A 20490-nucleotide genomic window follows, 5' to 3' on the forward strand; every position below is an offset into this window, starting at 1 on the left:
GATGGATGGCTGAGCACATGTGTTCCAGCATTTGGAAGGTGTTCAGAAAGGTTGGTGTGTTTTGTTTTGCTTCCTTTTTGATTTTGTTTTTTCCCACTCAGTAGGTCTTTAGTATACTTGTGTGAAACTGTTTTCTAATCATCTCTATGCCATGTCAAGTTTGTCTTCTCTGTACCCCATCAGTACCCACACTGATGACTCTGTTAACAGGAGCCACTTCTTTCTGTCCCCTCCTTTGAGGGGACATGCCCTCCTTCATCAAGCAGGCACACGTGGGCTCCTCTGGCAGCCTCCCCACCTTCTCCAGCACTCACGACCTACCCGTCTAAGCCCCAAATCAGTGGTGATTTGTCTCTGGACAGTAAAGACCTGGCTAGTGATCACATGCAGGTGAGATCCATTTTAGCTCTTCTACCTCAACCTCGATCATTTTGTTTTCCTGAGATGGAGGTTCAAAGAGGTTGTGTCCCTTGTCCGAGTTTATACTACAAAATGTGTGCTTTATCAGTTACCAAGAGCCAGAGTTCCCTTCCACATGCCCCTAATATCTGCCAGATCATCAAGAGTGACCACTCTAGGGCAACAGCTGGAACCAATGTTGATCAACTCCACTCACCACCAGACATGTATTCAAACCCCATCCAGTGCAGGTGAGAAGAGCAGGGAAGGGCTTTACCTGGCAAAGACCTCGAAGGTAAATTCCCTGAGATGCTACATAATGCTTATGGTCCTGATGCTGGGGACAGACAGATGAGTTCCCACCAGAGGGGGGGATACTGAAATGTCAGGGAGGCAAGATCTTCCACAGGAAAAGCTTCCACAGACTGTGGGCAGGATGTGCCGAGCCACTGATCTGATGCTCCTTCATTTGTATCCTCAGTGGAGGACAAGTTCAACTAGGAAAGGGACATCCTGGGAAGAGAAGCTATATCCCCATCCCCTCTTATGGATTGGTTTGGGTTCATATGTGTAAATGAGTTGATGCTTGGAATGTTCTTACAAGAATGACAAGTATCTCCTAAGCATTATGTCTCACCAAGACACTACTATTCCCTCACTGTCTGACACTCATCGCCCCAGTGGCTCCCCTCTTGCAAAAGCACGAAATCACAGTAGTTAAGAACTCTCACTGAGCCGTACTGTCCATATGAAAAGCCTAGTTTCTACCTACAATAATAACCAGAACTCAGGTGGTCTAAGAATTGAAAAAAAATAACATGCCGACGTGTTTAGCTGAGGGACAGACTCACAGCAGACACTCACCTAATGGGTGTTGGTAGCTGTGGCAGTGGTAGTAGCATTAGCCATAGCTGATCTGGAGGATCAAACCCGCTCACAGCAGACCTCCCCCAAAGCAGGATTATCAAAATCCTTTCTCCCTTTAACCTCTAAGAGGTTAAGTAAAATAGTGTTCAAAAAAAGCAACCTACATTGTGCCTTCTCGTGTAAGAGCTTATCTTCTCCTTCCATGACTCAAACCAGAAATTAAGACACAGGGGCTAACAAGGCTGGGCGTGTGGCTTCTGTGCATAGAAGGTTCAGTGTTGAAACCAAAATATGGGAATTTCAATTTCAAGTGAGGGTTTCTGGGGATGATGTCTTGCCTTTGAATCTGGGACACTGGGTCACCCTATTACCTCCAAACATGGTTATGCAGATGCACAAAGAAAATTCCAGTAGGTCTTGTAAGTGAGGAGGCTGCCGATTATCATTAGAAACGCGAACCCCCAGTGGTAGAGGCAGTACCAGGCTCCTCTTAGTTCATTAAGCGCTTCTTGACCTGATTCTCCTCTGAAAGCCAGACTGACTGGCTGAATGAGCAAATCTAAGAATATCAACCCCACACATCATCTCTGCTGAGATCAACAATGCTTCAAGAACCGACCCCTGACCTGTCTTGGGATGAATGGCAACTGGGTTTGAGAATTTGTTGACCTTGCTTGAGGCAAACAGATGCTCCCTGGGGATTCTCAGAGTGGGGGATGATTATCAGCTGCTCCCCTGGATTTTGCTTTGTGCCCTCCCTGGATCTTCTGCGTCTGTGCTGCAGGTCCCTGCAGGAGCCGGGCACAGAAACGCTCCAGATAGCACAATCTCCAGGACTCGTCACTGGGCCTTTCTGCCCAAACCCCATGCACATACTCTACTCTCTGTGAACTGGCTGAACACGTGAGTCCCATGTGCATGCTTCTCTCCTTAGTGACTAAGCACCCGGACTGGTACCTCCCACTGGGCTCTGTATGACAGAAGCTTGATGACACCCTTCATTGTAAAAAGAACCCATGACCAAAGAATCAGGAGAAATTCAGCTTGCTGTCTCTCCCTCTTGGGAATTCATGATGCCTATAAGCATAGTAAAGCACCTCAGAAGTCGTACAAGGCAAAAGAACAGAAACCTGTTTGACCTTGTTTGATCCATATTCCCACATTCATCTGATGACCGAGTGGCCATCCGTCCATCGATCCATCATCCAGCCAGTCACCCGTCCATCCGTCCGTTCATCTGTCCAACCATCCACCTTGCTATGTGATATCTGGCTACTGAAAATTAGCAGTATGTCCGCCATGTGCAAAGTTCTTTACCACTTCTCTTCTTTCCCCTCCTGCTTCCTCATCATCTCCTCCTCCTCCTCCTTCTTCATCATCATCATCACCACAGTTCTACCATTTGAACGAACAGTCAACACTTACTTTGTGCCAGGCACTGCACCAATTTCATCACACGTGCTCCTCTCTACAGCCCTATGGAATAGATTGTTGGATTTCTTACATTAGAGACAAGAAAACTAAGGCACTGAGAGGTGAAGTGAATGACAAAGGAAATACGGCTGGTGAACTAGGAGCTGTACCTTGAACGGAGCCGCGGAGCCCCTGGGTACTAATTCCCTGCTGAAGCCCTTTTCTGGCACGTGACCGCATATAACTCTTCTGAGAAACGCTGGCCAGGATGAAACTCAAGCTGAGTGGCCTCCTTATCTCCTTTGCCCTCAAGACCTCACTCGATCTCAACCTCTCCAATAGCCACTGGAGACAAAGGAAGACACAAGAAAAGCCAGTACAGACAGCTGGATGACACTTTCAGGCTTGGGGCAGGTCTGGCCTCCCCCTCCCCCCAAAATTCAGGGAATGGGGAAACCTCCCCAAGCAGAGGAGGTTCAAGGCCCACGGAAGTGGGCTGGTCACATGGGAAGACCAGCAAAACGCAGGTATGGGTTGGGAGGGAGAAGAGGGTGATCCAGGAGAAGGGGTGCCGAAGAGATTATCCTGCCACCTTCCTTTGCGATACTGAAGCACCATTTCAACCTCCAGGGCTGTCTTATCCTCGACTCCTTCCCAAACTAATGCCTCTTCTGGGGAGATGTGGTGGTTCTTAACTGGTATTTTTGATGCATGGACCACTATAAGAATTTTGCCTTCATTCCAGAAAACTGCACATAACTCACAAAATTCTCCATATCATTACAGGGGATTGATGGCCCCTTTGAAATTCTTCTGGGGACCCTCAAGGAGCCTCTGGATCTCTATCAGATGTTGACATATGTGGCCAAGATGTGCTGTGCTTTTTTTTTTTTTTTTAAAGATTTCATTTATTTATTTGACAGAGATCACAAGTAGACGGAGAGGCAGGCAGAGAGAGAGAAAGGGAAGCAGGCTCCCCACCGAGCAGAGAGCCTGATTCGGGACTCAATCCCAGGACCCTGAGATCATGACCTGAGCCGAAGGCAGTGGCTTAACCCACTGAGCCACCCAGGCGCCCCAGCTTTTGCTAAAGGAAAGGCATGGATGGAGCCAGCATCGCTTAAGCTGGGCTCACGGTGGTGGTTCAGGTGACCATCCTCACGTGGAATCATGTTGACATGCTTATTACCACCACCGTGACTTTGAGGATGTCTACCTGCTGCTCAGAGGACTCTCACCACAACGCGACAGGGATGAGGTTTTCAGAAAGGCAAGGAGGTCGAACAATCTGGGGAAATGCTAAGGCATGTCATAATGTAAATCCAAGCCAGACAGTATGGAATCCAAACACACACCCTAGCTCTCCCATCCAGAAGTGAGCAGTACTCCCAAGCTGGGGTCCGGCTTCTCTCTGTGGAAGGTTTCACCTCTAGCTTCAGGCCAGGAAACAGATGCTAACAACCCGACGAGCAGGTGGGATACCCAGCAGGGAGCCCACCAAACGCGCGTTGGGGGAGAAAGGAGGTAGGAAATACGTGCTTGCATTTTCAGAGACTCTGCAGTCCGCTCTTACAGACATGACTGAGACAGGAGGGGCCCAGAGCCAAGTTGTGCCAAACTGTGCCGATGAGCGTCTGTGAGAAGAGCCCAGGGGCTGACCATTGCACATGGTTTCTTCACGATGTCATGGCCAGGCAGCTGGTGGCAACAGAGAGCCTCTGACAGGTGGGTTTCTCAACTTCCTGGATTAGCAGTGCCTTTCTGGGACACTCTGGGTCATCAGAAGAGGAACTACCCTAAGTGACCTCATTTCCTTTCCAATAGATATTACAATCTATCTTTAGATATTGTTCAACAAACCAGATATCCCATTTACCACTTGCTAGATACTTTCTCAGCGCTTTATGCATTAACTCATTTAATCATTGTAGCAATCTTACCAGGAAATTCCTGTTATCATCCCCGTGTTACTGATAGGGAAACTGAGGCACAGAGAGGTTAAGTCACTGGCTCAAGATCCCAGAGCTTGTGCATGGTGAATCTGGCTCCAGAGAAAGATATATATGTATAGCATTTTAAATATATTAATATTTAAATAAATCAAATCATATAAAACATATATTGCCATCGGTGAGCCCAATGGCAAGGTACTTAACTTGTCTTTGTTTCAGGTTTATGTATCTCAAACTAACGAATCTCAGATTGGCTGATCTTAAACTCGCTAATAAAAAACAAGCATATTTTTATTATAATAGCAACATATCCTATTAGCTAAGAACTCAGATATTGGGGCCATACCAAACTTAGGTTCAAATTCTGAATCTGAATATTCCTGGCTCTGCTTTCCTAGGCAAATTACTTAGTCTCCCGGAATCTCAAGTCATTGACAGATTTAGAGGTAATAATATTTTCCTTACAAGGTTGTTGTGGAGAGTACTCAAAATCATGCAGCCACATGCTAAAAAGTTTCCCCAGACTTGGGTCCACTTCTATGAGCTTCACTCATGGTGGCTATATTTTAGCACCATCATCTCTCCTTACGTGAATGCCAGGTATTTAAGTGCCTACTCACTTCTTGCTCCTGGTCGAGTTTCATTGGTCAGTAAATCCCCATATTTGCTTAAGCTAGTTTGAGTTGGGTTTCTGGCCCTCGCAACTAACTAACAGATTCTGGACCAATTCAATAGTGACGGGAGGAACAGGAACGACAGACACACGCATTCATAAAAGGAAGTCGGAGAAGATACCTTTGGCTTATTTTTTTTAACATTTTTATGGACCTTTCTAAGGGCCAAATGTTCTTATAAGCACTTCAAAGACCAACTCTTTTAATCTTTGAACAATTCTCTGATACTCGTACTCGTAACCGCCCTGTCCTAGAAATGAGGAAGCATAACAAGGAATTTACATCATTCCTGGCTAGCTGGGTGGGAGGGCCAGAGCCAAAAACAGGCCTGCCTGCTTCCAAATCCTATTTTCTTTCCTCTGCATACTTTGCATGACCAAGGAGGCTGATGTGCTTGCTAACTAAGGGATCCTGGAGATCTGCAGAGGAGCAGGCACCTGCACTCAGGTGCTTGCATTATAAACATTGCATGCAGGCTCAAACCTCCCCTAACTGAATCCTAGGAAAAACTGCATGGGCCGTTAACAAGATTTCCAAAATATCTTCCCAGAGAAATCCCACTGCTGCGGAGCCGTGCCAACACAGACTGCATAATCTCCAAACTATATTCAGACCCAGAAATAAGAAACGTCAACCTGAAATCAACCGACCATAGTTCACATCTCTTCTTTTCAAGTAATATTTGGTGGAGAAATCTGTATCCCCTTTCTACGAATGCTTATAAACTTGTCGGACTGGCTGGTTTTGAGGTACTCATTTTTCTGCACCCCCACCTATAACAGATCTGAACTCAACAAGTCAGCATTCCATAAAGTATCTACAGTGCTGGTTTGCATCTCCCCCAAGAATACTGAATACAGCTCAGTGTGGAAATTCACGGACTCCAGGGTGGCTGTTTGTTTTAGGATTACCACCCTTCCTCAGAGACTCCCAGGATGGCCTCAAAGAGGAATGCTCTTTTTAGGACCAAAATAGAACAAAGGGACAAAAGGGAACTGTAGGATTTAAAATTAGGATAAAAAAAGAAAAAAAAAAAAAAACTTGGCACCGGACTGGCCCTCCTTACCCGCTTAAACTTACCAATGATGCCCAACTTTTAGTGTGGTTTGTCCCCATATGTTCCCACACTCCCACTGGGACCTAACATTTGCAGGCGCTGTTTATCATTCTGGCTAGTGGTGTGCTCATCTGCCCACCTCACTAAGCAGCCCTTGTTGTTATTTTTATAATTACTGGGAGTCTTTTTCATGGCGCACTCTGCCAGAGTGCTGGCTTACCACACACCTGTTATACTAGGAACACATGGAGAGGGGGGTGGGTCTGGCAGTGATGGAAAGGGGAAGACAGCCTTCCTGCTCACTATGAAAAGCAAAATCAAGAATAAAGAAACAGACCAGAAGCCACTAGGTATCTTTCTCTCTCTCTCTCTCTCTCTCTTTTTTTTTCCCCAAGGCTATACTCTGTGCCAGTTTATTATTTAATAAACATTTTCTGCTCCTGGGAGAGTTTGTTTATTAGAACAAATGCTGTACCATTTTCTTTCTCTTTCTTTCTTTCTTCTTCTTTTTTTTTAAATCAAATGTCAGCTTATTTAGTCCTCATAATGACCAACACTGAGTATCATCATCCCCATTTTACAGATGAGGACACTGAAACAAAGACAAGTTAAGGGCCTTATCACTGGGCTCGCAGATGGCAAGCGGCAGATTGGAACCGCTTCTAAATTCAGGTGAGACAACCATGCTGCGTTTTTGTTTTGTTTTGTTTTGTTTTAAATGAGTAACTATAACCTCTTGCACTTTTTTTTTTTTTTAAGATTTTATTTGTTTATTTGACAGAGAGAGAGATCACAAGTAGGCAGAGGGGCAGGCAGAGAGAGAGAGAGAGAGGGGGAAGCAGGCACCCTGCTGAGCAGAGAGCCTGCTTGGGGGGGGGTTGGCTTGATCCCAGGACCCTGAGATTAAGACCTGAGCCTAAGGCAGAGGCTTAACCCACTGAGCCACCCAGGCGCCCCACCACACCGCATTCTAATCAACATTCCTGCCACGCAGACGTCATCCTCTCCATCACCAGCATGCCTCCTTTGTCACATCCACCGTCATCGCTACCACCACGGTCACGGGCACCTCAACCACCTCCACCAGCACCTTCACCGCCGCTACCAGTAGGAGAGTATTTCTTGAGCTTTCTATTTGCTGGGCGCTTTACTGAGGGCCCCACGGACTATCTCCCGTGGTACTTACAACAGCCCTGTTTTCCCGGTCCCGTTATCACCCCTACTTCACCAGTGTGGAAACTAAGCCTCGGAGAAGTGAAGAAATCCGTCCCTGCAGCTGGTCGGAGGTCCACAAGATTCATGGTGTTTTTAAGATCCAAAGCCAGTTTTGCCTGACACCTATGACAATGCATTTAACTCCTGTGCTCCCTTCTCAGGAGGAGGCCGGGGGAGGCGCTGCCCACTGGGTGTTCCATCAAACTGGCTCCCTGCTCCTCACCCACCCCCTTGGGAGTTTGTTGCTCGGATGTGGGGGACCACCCCGCGGAGCTGAGCTACAGCTTTGCACGCAGTAACTGTGCTACTGAACAATGTGCAAGACCAACCACTGAGACTCTGAGCTCTGGCCAAGGAGCATCCGGAGCTGTGGCCTGACATCTGCTCAAGCTGGCCTGTAATTCTGTTTGGTGAAGCCCCATGCCCCCCCCCAGGTCATTCCCTCCTGGGACATCACCATCCTCACCAAAGCCCTCAGATGTCCCCTCCGGGGCGTTCCATTTGTTCTCCTTTGAACACCCAGCTTTGGATGAAGGGGAGTCATAAGGAATATCAGGCTTGTTTTTTAAAACTTTCACTCCTGTCATTCTCTTCTGCCAACTCCCAGACCTGGCGGCCGTCATCATGCACCTCAGTTACTGCTGTGGCCTCCTACCTGGGCCCCGCTTTCAATCTTGTCCCCCTCTGGTCTATTCTCCACAGAACAGCCAAACTAGTGTTCTTAAAGGCTAAGTTCAGTCATATTTCTCCTCTGCTTAGAGCTCTTAGCACTATTTCTCCTCCATTTTAATTTTTTTTTTTTTTTTTTTTTTTTTTTTGAGTAAAGTCCAACCCCCTCCCCCTATCAGTGCTTCTAAGTGCCTGTGGTGTCTTTCTGGCCCCTGTGCCTCTTTCCCTTCTCCCATGGTGCTCCGGACTCGCTGGCCTCTGCCCGGTTCCCTGGGAACACCCAGCCATGGTACGGCCGGGCACACGCCTTCCACCTCAGCATGCCTGCTCTCTGCCCCCCAACCCCTGCCTCTGCCCTCCTTCCTTATCTCTGCTGGAACATCCCTTCCTCATAGAGACCTCTTCATCCTTGAATGCAACCCCCACTGTTTTCCATGGACTCAATTTTTTTTTTTTTTTTAAGCACACTTGCCACAACTTGCGCTACAAATGTGTATGGGGACCCTTGCTTATTACCTGCCTTCCCCAGGAACTTGTAAGCTTCGTGAAGGAAGATGAAGTTGGTTCCCTGGTCTCTGTACCCTCAGTGACTAACCCAATTTCTGAGGCGGAGCAGAGGCTAAATAAATATTTGTTGAATGAATGAGCAAGTGAATTAATTATTAACCAATTACTTAAGTGAGGGGATGAGGTCTGGTTGAATCATTAGGGATGTCACACGTTTTGCTATAGAGGACTCCATACGCCTTGCATAAGTAGACCAGGAAGTTTCCAGAAATGGTTAAAAACAGAGCATTTCTCTCCACCCATAGAATCAAATAAACTCTCAGAAGTCTGTCTTCTGTGTAAGCCTTTAGTTGTCTTATGTAATATAGTAATTGCTGTCTTGAATTAAAGACATCATTATTTTGGAGAGATGCTCTTTTTTGGATATAGAACGTGAAGGATCCATCCCTTGTATTAACACATCATCTCCTTGGCATGCTACATGATTAAGGAGGAAATGTGATTTTATTTTTTGAGAAATTGATATTTTTCGCAAAGCCGAGAGGAGCTATCAGAATAAAGGGATGTTTATTTGGGTGAATCACCAGCTTTGCACAAATCCCAAGTGCTAATTGCATAATGGGTCTTTACAAAATGCCATAATATGGGTTCGGCTGGTTTCTCTGTTTTCGGTTTGAAAAATAGATTGTTTAATAACCCATCAAAGCTATATGTAAACCAAGTAAACAATAGAGCAGATGTTGACTGCTGTCTTGTGCCTCGTAGACATAATTAAAGACAATGAAACACTCACAGAGCCCTTTAAGAGAGGACAAAGGCAAACACAGAAATCAGTACAATATAAATGTAAACTGCCCTTGCTGGACACCTGCTTTCTTAGTCCAAAATGCTGTCTCATATTTCCCGTGATGAAAAATTTTGTAACTTTCTTTATTTACTTATGTAAATATGTCCCTCCTGCCTTCTACTTTTCAGGAAGGCAGGACGAGAAAAGCTAGTCTTTTCAATTGAGTACTCACCTCTGTTTCATTGTTACTAAGACCCTAGACAGTATCCAGAAATGCTTTTAATTTTCTCATAAGCATAAATGTGGGTAAGAACCAGTTAGCCAAAACTTTCACATTTATAAAAGAAAACCCAAGCCCTGGTTTGGGTGTAGGTCATCTGGGGCTCTGTTCACTAGTCATAGCACTCACTCTTTCATACATTTTTTAGGAATTCAAACAAATCAACATGTTTGTTTCCTCAAAGCCTCACATATCTTTATTTTAAAGTCAGGCACATTTCCTAAAATCATGATTTTACCTTATAAAAAAAATCCTATTGGGTAGAATACTTCAAGTACCATTCCAATTTTCTAAATATTCTCTTTTTCCCTCAAACTCCTACTCAGATTTCTGCTAGGTTTCAGTTCTTAGCTCTACAGGAGGAAAAAATATATAACCACACACAAAATGTAAAGTATGATATAATTAAGAGAACACAAGCATAATCAAAAAGAAAAAAAAAAACAACTAACACAGGGCTTTTCTCTGCAGATATCTTTAAAGAGGCATTGAACATTCAATATACCATTTGATTATATCATTTTTTCACTTCTAATTAGGGAGGAAAAAAGCTGAGGTTAAAATCAGTTTTCTGTGGCTTACTAGACAGGAAGAAACTTCCCTTGATCCAGAAGCCTCAATTCTGAAAACGAATCTCCTCACTCATTTTCAAAAACAAAGCAGAATTCTTTTCCTGTGAATAACTGAGGTTTTTTGTTTTGTTTTGTTTTGTTCTGTTTTTTAAGCCTCAAAAATCCCATTGATTAAAGAACACCTGAATTTCCTACTGATTTGTAGCAAATAGTGACGCTGCCTCTGGTACCTCCTGGCTCCCCTGTCTGTTGTTTTTGATGATACAGAAGGAAGGGGGATTCTAATGTGATCTTGTCTCTTTATGCTAATAAAATGGTGTCAGCCCATTTTCACTGACAACACCATAAAGCATAAACACCAAACGGGAAACAAATAGGGCCCTGATAACACTGTGAAACGGACCGATCAACCCTGAAGCATCTAAGATAGATTGCACACTTCTTCATTCATTCTGTATAGAAAGGCAGTGGAAACGTCCCTAGGTGAATCTGATTACACACACACACACACACACGCACACACGTCTGCGCACACATGCACGTCCACACACACGCGCGCGCCCACGCACACATGATCTAAGCTCAGCAAGGCTGTAAAGCACTAAATTCTTGTGATTTATGGAGCAGCTTGCGCTGCATTGAGCCAAACAGCATGGCAAGCCGGGACCCCGCTCCCAGAAATTCCTTTATTAACACGACCAGGCCCCGCAAGTGAACAAAAGCAGTGGTGCGGGGTGTATAAATCATTAATACAGTGCCGGGCGGTGACTGCATTTCCTGTGTTAGTTGGAGAGCTCCTCGGCACAAGGGGGATTTGGGAATTGGAATTGGCTGCGGAGAAATGCACTCCATCATTCTCTGGGAGCGGAAGGTTCCCATCAGCCCCGCGCTCTCTCCTCTCACCTTCCCCAAGTCTGAAAGCCTCCGTGTGTGTGTGTGTGGCCATTTGTTCAACCATATTCCTAAAGACTTCCAACTAAAATCACGCAAAGCTTCAAAGTTGAGAGACTGCACGACTCTTTCCCCTTTGGACAAGTTTTGCCTTTAAAAGGAAAGAGCCTCGAGGGCACTGCCCGGTGCAGTGGTCTGTCCACAGCAGTGGCCCCACAGAGGCCGGGGTAGATGGGGGGGAGGCGGCAGCCTGCAGGGCCCCAGGAAGCCTGTGGGGCCAGCGCAGAATCACAGACACAGGTGTCCTTTCAGGGGCTGCTGTACCTGGCTTTTGTTTCAGACCAGCTCTTCCCCGTTCGGACCTGCAACTAAAACACCAGATGACTTGCAGGGACTCCCCAGAGGCCTGTTGTGGGGGATTAAATGAAGTAATCCATGTAAAAGTGCTTAGGAGTGCGCTTGTCACATAGCACTCCATAAAAGTTATTGATTATTTCCTTATTTTCATTATTTTATCATCATCATCATCATCATCGGAGGGGTGGCTGGGTTCTCCCTGGCTACCTAACATGGACTTCCACGTGGCTCACAGAGGACCCTCACGTTTTGAGAGGAACGGAAAGGAGACTTGAAGAAAGAAAAGAAAAAGACTGTTCTCGGGAATCCTGAGTCACAGGTCCTGAACGGAGACCCCCAGTGGAAGGTTCTGCCATTGCACCATGGAGGAAAGCATTTTCTCCGCTCAACCCTTCCTAGTTTAATTTCTTTCTCATTGCAAATGAGTAAGGGGAACAGGAGGCCTGGGGGAAGAAGGAAAAAAGAAAGAAAGAGAGAGAGAGAGGGAGAAGTGTAGTTTTATACAGATTACTGGGATGAAAGAGCCTGTCAGAGGGTTTAAATAGAGACAACAGATCCAAAGCAAATTCACTTACTTGCAAGAGGCTTTTCATTTCTAGAAATTTGAGGACTGGCCCAGGGGAAGACAGCTTTAAAATGAGGAGTCCCACACCTTGCTCTTTTGCTTCAGCATAAACAGGACGAGTGATCAGACGGCAGTGGGACACATGCTCCCTCTCACTGGAAAGATGCGGGGTCTGAAAACACACGCACCACTGGGACAGGACCTCCCGAGCCCGGGGCGTTCGTCCGGGTGCCATAGCCCAGCACCCTTCTGGGAACCCAGAAGGACTGCAGCAGGCCACTGCCATCGTCAAGCTTATGGGAATAAACTTCAGCATGTGCCCAAGTCCCCTGCGTCACAGAATAATGACATTCTGAATGGAAATAAATGAAGCCCCTGCACTGTGATTCTGTCAGCTTTTGAAAGTAAATAACTTTGCTGGTGACAAGAGCAAGACAATTTTTATTTTCCCTCCTCCTGTCACAGAGCATTAATTGAGCTGTGCAGCCACATCACATCCGACACCACCAGCAGGTCTGACAGTTGACAGGAGGAGGAGGGAGAAGTCACCCAGAACAGGCAGGAGGGACTACAGAACCCAAGGGAGATGCCCTGACTCTGGGTGTCTGAGCCCTTGGGAGGCCATGGGTGCACCGAGCACGTGGACGGGGAAGAAACAGAAAAGAAAAATGTATACTCGGCCTTGATAAACAGATGCTACTTTCCTCTAACACAGTCATTCATTCACTCATTCGTTTCTTTAACAAACATTTGGTGGCTTCTCCGTGGATCCAGCCACGGTGCTAAATTTCAGAATCCGTACCATCCCCTCACCTTACAAAGCACAGTAGGAAATGGTGATTCCTCGCCTCGATTTCTGGAGAAGCAAGTAAAGACCCAAATCAAGTTGAGCAAAGTGCCCTTTGCTCAATCCATGTGGATCAGCTAATTGAATAACACGGTTGGGATTAAGCCCTCAGCTCATGACTTCTATCCTGTATACACTCTAGAGATGCCAGTATTTAAACTATGCTTTGGGGGCAGCCGACACCACTCGGTTGTAAAAGGGATGTAGTTTTCTCCTCTGAATTTTGCAAGACTCATGAGATGGACAGTTGGAAATATCCAAAAACAGGAAAGGTGGACCTGGCTGTTCATTCTGTTTATAGCTGCTGATCCTGTTTGCTGTTGATGAAAGACTCCTCTTTCAGTGGGGAGATCCTTCAGCTCTCGGCCCTTACCCTTGCAAGAGAGCAGAGCTCGCCCCGAACCTGGATTCAGGCAGAGCAACAGACTGCCCAGTTACCGAAGGGAAGAGGAGGGATCTCTGCTGTTGTTTCTGATAAGGGGAATCTAGTCCTCGAGGTGATTCCTGGGCAAACATCAAACGCCAAAAAAGAAAAGGCGCATTAAGACTAAACCTTTTGTGCATTTACTCATCAGTACTGGGAAAGCTGGGGCAGTTAAATCCTACAGCTGCCTGTACTTTGTTCCAGAGCTGCAAAGTGGGGGGAAAAAAGTCATTACGTCCCTGGGAACCCACACTAACCTGAATGCTTTTCACTCCGGGTCCAATTCCTCATTTTGATTCTGTGTGTGTTCAGACACAACATAAAGAGCAGGATCAGAAACAGGCTGAGGCGGCTCTCTCTCCCCTAGAGCCTGGTCAAGGGTTAGGGACCTCCACACCCACTCCTCAACACCATCATCTCAAAGGCCCATGCATGAGGTCGATGTTTAATATGCGGCCACTCCCCTTTACTTCCTACCCTGACCGCTATCCTGCGGGGAGGGGCGCAGGCGACACAAAGCGGGTACTTAGAGTCCTGCCCTTTGCGAATGGGTCAGGGGGGGAATGAGCAAATCCAGGTCTGACGTTAAAGAGGATTCCTAGGAAATCCAATGGACCAAGCCAATGTTGCCCAAAGCGTGGTCCTACGTTGATGGTTCACGAGATGGCACGCGCGTAAGCACCTTCATGGCCTCTCTGTGAGGACAGAAGCCTTTGGTAACCAAGAAAACCTCAAAGAGCAGCTGGCACCTATAGCTCGATGAACATGGAATGAATGAATGAATGAATGAATGTGTGAATGAGTAAATATTTCAAAGAACATCAGAAAAAAAGAATATCTCAGCTGTGATTCCATTTATTTATTTATTTATTTATTTGTCATTTTCAGTTTGGCCAAATCTACTTTTTAGGTCCAAAATAGAAGTTAATTTTAAAAACATTCAGCGGAAGATACTGCTCTGATGCTCTGCGGATGAGTGGATCGGTAAACATTCGGGAGGAAATGCTTACGTGCTGGAAATCTGAGGAACCCTGGACCGAAGTGTCCGAAGCCCACGCCCACTGTTGGAAGCACTTGGAGGAGACTTTACCAAGAGTCCTCTCAGTGTGCCACGAGGGAGGTCTTCTCCTGGCCTCCCTCGAGACCCTCTTTCCACCCCTGACCCACAAAGGTGTTTCCACACGTTCCATGGGTTTCTCCACAACCCAGGAGCGGTTTTCTCTTCTCTAGGCAGAAGGCATTCATTGCTGTCCTCTGTCCTTCCCACTGGCCTCATTTCGGGACGGTCCCAGAGGCGAACAGAAAGCCTCTGCTCCACTCACAGAGGCTGACACACCGGCACACGACCCACCTGCTCCACAAACGGCCTCCCTGTGCCTCTTGGCTCATCCACCCTCTTCCGTTCCTGCCCTTTCCCATCCCTCCTCACCCGCCGGATGCTCTCTTACCCTCAGGAGAACCATCACCTTCTTCTGCAGACCCTTGCTGGCCCACCCACTGGAAAAGCCAAGAGCCAACACCCCCCACTTACGTGGTACCCATCACCCTGTTTGTTTCCCGCCAAGCACTCCACAACCTGAAAACACCCTCTTGATTCACTTAACTCTCACATCGCCTGTTCTCCTTCCAGGGCAACGCCTGCTCCGTGGTGGCGAGGACCTTTCCTAACTGATCTGCTGTGCTATTCTCAATGCCTGCCAAAACTGTCTTGTGTGGCCAAATGAAAAGATGGATAAAAGGAGTGAATATGTCATCCTATAGATCTGCGGAAAGCAGTGGCACTTGCCAGCAAATCCAAATGTACACATGCATTCATTCATTCCTCCCTTTATCTTTGCATTGAACAACGTCTATGTCTCAGGCTGACTTAGGCCTTGTGGCTAGAGTGACAGAATGGAGAAGTCTCTACCCTCATGCTGCCTCCAGTCTAACAGGTCAGAGGACGCCTAGCAAACGTGCTTTGTTAAGTGTTTGGTGCTGAACAAATACAAGACATGTCAATTAGCAAGACGGGCATTAGAAGTGGGATCCCAAGCAATAGAAAGTAGGCATCTGCTTTTCCTCAGCCGGGACCAATGAATCAGGGCCTCAGTATGCCAGGAGGACCAGAAATGGCAGTGAAACCCCTTTCCCCAAACCCTGCCAGGAGCCAGAAAGTCCCACCCACAGAAGTTCTTTCCTACCCCTGGGCCAGGCCCAGGGATGAGGTTTGGGGATCCTTGGGGGACGTCCCCTCTCTGAGTTTCTCCCTGCCGGGGCAGCCTACAGGTTCGCTGCTCATTTCTCTAGCACGCTCACACTCAGCATGGTTGAAGGGCCAGGGCGGGGACCCTCCTGAGCTATTGTGCCTGCGAGCTGACCCTGGCTGACACAGCCTCTCTCAATGGGGCCCGCGCATCAAGGAGCCAGCCACAGGCCAGCGCTCGGCCAGGCAAAGTTCTCCCGGGGAGCTCCCGGAAATAGGGAACTTTATTGATGAATGGAACTTTCTTTGCTTTTCTTAATTGAATTAAACAGCACACTGGGACACCTCTCCTCGTCCATTAAAAAGGTCTCTGCAGATGGGGCAATTACGCCCACGCTTTGTCAGCTCAGCCTCCTTCCCGGGATGACATCTCCCGCGCATCACCCAGCCCCCTTAGGCACCGACGCACCAACCTGATTTTGTTTACAATGCTGCAATTTCTTTCTCTTCCAGAAGACTATTATTTGCCTGACAAACTACACTGTTTTTACCCGGCCAATATGAATAAACAAGCATTATGTTTCCTCTTGGGGCAGAGAGCCTGGTTAAATGAATCAGAAAACCCTAAAAAAGATTGTCTACCCTTAGTCCATCAGCTACCGGACAATTACTCAAGGGCCAGCTGTAAGGAAAACAGATGGCATGTGAGCGCCAATAACACGGGCTTCCTCCACTCGGGCAAAGGCAGAAAAGCAGCCGCTTGTACGTTCTAACACGGAAAAAGCGCCGCGAAATGGCAGGCAGAGCTGCCGAATGGCGCAGGACTCGGGGCTGCGGGCTAGCAGATGCTTGCAATTTCCAGTAGCGAATGTCAGACTAAATAATCTTAAGGCAGAGGCGGCCCAAGTAACCTTGCGGCCAACACCGCTCCCCACCCTAGGCCCCCATGGTCCCCAAGTGGGAGAAACCCAGAAGAAACACCAGCCAGCCCACCTGAGATGCGGACCTCTCCAGGCTAAGGAGAGCCTCAACAGTTCAGGCCTCCTCCCCTTTGTGGGAAAATTCAGGGAAATCAGAGGGAATGGGTTAACTTGCCGAATTATGACATAGGATCTCTCCGGAAAGAGACACAGGGACCTGTATTCTATTAGACAGTCACCCAGGCCTAGAAGTGTGCTCATTCCGGCCACTTAAATTCCTTAAACAATTCAGACATGAAGATAATCTATCCTAATTCTTTTCTGCATTATTGACACTATTGACTACCCCCAATCCACAGCACAATCTAATAAATCAACAAGGGATTAAGCCAAGAAGAAAGAAGGTGATAAAATACCATTTGGCCCCCCTATAAATCATCAGACAGAGCAGCGCGAGGTAAGTAACTGGAATGAGAATTGAACTTTTCCAAGCAGCCATAATTGTTATGGCCCACCTAACGTTTCCCAAATTTATAACCGTGGCTGGTGCAAGGGGGCCGTCCCCCCTCCTCCAGCCTTACTCCGGGAACCCACCTTCCCTGTGACTCCGCTGTGAGAACCACTTTCTAATTAAAGACAGAAAGGGTTGATATGCAGGTTTCAGTTCAATTGCTTTCGATCTGAAGATGTCCACGGTGAGCAATGGTTTCATTTACCAGGAATTACCCTTTGTACAAACCACTTCACTATTTAAAACAAACCACATGGATCATCATTAAGTGGGAAAAATTACCAATCTTCGGATATTGACAGTGGCATGGCCCACTTTAAAGGCCCTCCCCCCCCCCCTTTGATTGTGGATTTTAAGCATTTTGACTTGTTTTTAAATTTAGGCTGGTAAAAAGGTTCTGAGTGAATAAGATCTGACAGATGAGAAGCTTTCTTTGAACAGGACTGGGAGACACTGACAGTGGTGTAGAAATAGGGAAAACTAAGTTAATATGTTACTTATCCTCTTTCAGGGAGTTAGAACTCAGTGTGAATCACGACCCTGAAGGAGATCTGACACGTACTGTGCATCAGAAAACAAACCTCGTCCTCTCTGTCCATAGCCTTGCTATACCCCACCATGTGATGGATGCTGTTTGGTCTGGTTCCCTGTGCCTTAGGATGGGAAAGCATCTCCAGAGTTCTGTGTGTGTGCCTGTGTGTGTGTGTGTGTGTGTGTGTGTGTGTGTGTGTCTGTGTGTGTGGTTGTTTTCTGTCTCTCCATGAAAAATAAAACACATTCCTTTTCGACCTAGCTTGTAGAAACTCCCCACATTTGGAATCTGTATTCAGAATTTCCCTGCAAAGCAAGGGTGTCTAAGTGGGTAGCCCCTTTGGGATTCTGGGAAGATTCCAAAGTGGAGAGAATGTGGGCTTGCCGTTCTTCTCACCTGGGAAAAGATCTGCCATCAAAGGAGACATCCAATAAAGCCACTGCAGTGTGTCAAGAACAGAGACCGAAACAGGGACTTCCCCTGGACGGCAAGATTGAAGTCAGAGGCTCCAGAGCTTCTCTTGCCTGAGAATGGTCTACAAGCACAAGAGAGATGCTACGTCCTAGAGGTAGCCGGGTGTGCAGACGCACATGTGTACCCAGTGTACATATGCACATGACGGCACTGTTGGATTTGATATCTATCCCGTCTTGCAATTCCAAACTGTGGCACTATCTCCAATGTTAAGAGAGAGGAGGAAGATTAAAAAACAAAGGAAGAAATCTTAACTATCGGGGTATAGCCACCTAAAGCAGAAGTACTGGGGAATATAAATAAACGAAACGGAATGGGTCTAAGAATTTAAACATCGCAGGGGCCTCTCCCTTGGCCTGAATAAATAAGTTCTTCATGGCAAAAGGGTTATGTCATTTTCACTGGGTCTTTCATAGCAGACTCAGGTGTTGGGGTATCCCAACTGATTTTTGTTTTTATAAATTGTCTCCAGAACAGATCTGGGAGAGTGTAGGGAAAAAGGCTAGATGTCATGGCCGAGTCAAAGAAAGCAAATGATGAAGGGGTTTTCCTTAGACACTGGGTGAGAAATACGCGCTGTATGAACTTCATTCCGGGAGAAGACATTTCAGTGAAAAAGCCCCTGATCAGAGCGTGTGCGTTTATAAGACAGAATGAGAAAGCCTCCAAAATAAGATCGTTGTGTTTTAATTACCATTTTCTTATGTAATTGGTGATCTGAAATGACGAAGATTCCTGAAAGCGGCTTACTTCAAAATAATAGTAAAATAAAATGTTTCTAATGCAGGTGTTCTTTCTCAGAGATGTTGCCTGATCCAGGCATTTGATCAGCATACTCCGAGAGTCCACATTAGCCCTCTGATCATCAAAATTAAATAGAGATACAATCTCTGGCCACAGAGATAGCTATAGGTTAACAGCAGATAGGAAACATAGTGGCGATATATGGATAGAAGACATACGGATGGTTATCAGGAAGTGGTCTGTGGAGACTGAAGTGAACTATCTCACACCCTTCATCAGCCGATGGTCCGGACAGCTACATAAAAGCAGTGACAGGGGACTTCTACACAAACATGGCAGCACCGGGTAGTAGAGATGACCTGAAAGTATAGCTCTCCCGCCCTGACCACGAGCCTTAGGCAGGGTGGGAGGTGTGGCTAGAAAACCAATTCTCAAACAGACAGGCAAAAATAATTGTCTGCCTGCACTATACTTTAGGCATTTAGTGAAACTCAGAAAAAATACATACGTGCACACACACACACACGCACACCGCATTCTGACACTGTGTCCCAGCATCCCCTTATCAACACTTTCACTGAAAGCCTTGCAAGCTCTTCCTTTCTGGAGGGGGCTGCATCCCAAAGCACATTTCAAAACCCACCTCCATCCATCTTCATGTGGAGCCACGATGCTGCTTTAGTCACTTCTAAATATATGTTATGGCTGCCAACATTCCCTTTGAGCCTCCCCTTGTCAGGGCAGGAGCGTTTTCCCTCCTAGGAGAGACTGCCTGGCGGGGGCTGAGAATGGCTGCATTTATCCCATAGACTTGTCCTTTTCATGGCAAGAAGAGCCTCTCACTCAAACTCACTGCCTTCTCTCCTAAGTTGTGCCTAAATGCGCAAGCCCATTTAACAATCTACAAGGAGGAAACACCAATTTATTAGAAAGAATAATGCACAAAGAAACAGTGAGAACATGGAATACCTATAGCACCGCACTTGTTAAGTAATGTTGTTCAAATTAATTAATAAATAACATGAAAGAAGTGAATAGAGGAAGGAAAATATCAACTCATATTAATAATTTGATTAAATTCAAGTAAGGCTGGGCATCTGTAGAAATGCTCATTAGGATAGTCTTCTGGTGGGTAGCAGGTATAAAACACACAACACACACACACACACACAGAGGCATTCACAGCAAAGGTACAGAGATGGTAGAAGCAGATGAATCATATAATATGTTACCAATGGGCTCTTGGGAGATGTTTTCTGGCACAATTTGCTTAATGAGAAATGGAATAAAACAATATTTAAAAGGATAAACCAATTTGTTCCTGAGCTATTAAAACAACAAAAAGAAAAGGCTGTTCTCCAAAGGGCTTCCAACAGAAAATATGCCATAGAAACATTTTCTGGAGGCAACCAACTCCATAACAAATTACCCAAATGTTCAAAACAGAATTTTGACATTTTATGAATACATATATTCCCACAACGCAGATTGAAATTGAGGGTCTTTGGGGAAGGAGGCCCCTCCGAACACTTGTGAAGGAAGTTTTGTCAGCTACAATACCCCACACACTTAACAAACGGTTCTCGTGAAGGGAGTCCATCGAAAAACATAAAATGACTACAACCGCTGTTAACTCTTCACAGAGCAG

General features: G+C 46.3%; 1 protein-coding gene across 19 annotated transcripts in view; it reads right to left on the minus strand.

The window, feature by feature from the left end:
* LOC131819383 (RNA binding protein fox-1 homolog 1) overlaps positions 1-20490 on the minus strand; it is a 549338-nt gene that overhangs the window by 341445 nt on the left and 187403 nt on the right. The gene's annotated exons all lie outside the window — the stretch shown is intronic.

This window comes from Mustela lutreola, chromosome 17 (genome assembly GCF_030435805.1).
Source record: "Mustela lutreola isolate mMusLut2 chromosome 17, mMusLut2.pri, whole genome shotgun sequence".
NCBI classification, from domain to species: Eukaryota; Metazoa; Chordata; class Mammalia; order Carnivora; family Mustelidae; genus Mustela; species Mustela lutreola.